Source organism: Gekko japonicus, unplaced genomic scaffold (genome assembly GCF_001447785.1).
Source record: "Gekko japonicus isolate JY-2015 unplaced genomic scaffold, Gekko_japonicus_V1.1 scaffold1108, whole genome shotgun sequence".
Classification (NCBI taxonomy): domain Eukaryota; kingdom Metazoa; phylum Chordata; class Lepidosauria; order Squamata; family Gekkonidae; genus Gekko; species Gekko japonicus.
In genome coordinates this window covers 128,926-129,284 of record NW_015177045.1, presented here as the reverse complement: position 1 = coordinate 129,284, position 359 = coordinate 128,926, and positions in this window count along the sequence as shown.

The following is a 359-nucleotide window of genomic DNA, read 5'->3' as shown; positions in this document are numbered from 1 at the left end:
TGAACTCCAGGACTAAATCTCGTGTCTAATCACTGACCACACAGAGCTACCGTTGTGAGTGTAACTGTATGCACCTCTGAGTAGAGTTGCTGATGTGTTAAGTCCCAGATGCCAGCTAAGAGATTGAATCTCTGCTCTTAGGCTAGGTAGGGACCCCTTTGAAGAGATTCCGGTGGCAAGCTGTTGTGAAGACTAGAGAGAGTACAGACTGTCTCGTGGATTTTTGTTTAATGTGCTGAAATACAGGATCCCCTCTGAACCCTGGACTGGGCTGGGTGGGTTAATCCTGTACCCTTCCTTCCTTCCTTCCTTCCTTCCTTCCTTCCTTCCTTCCTTCCTTCCTTCCTTCCTTCCTTCCT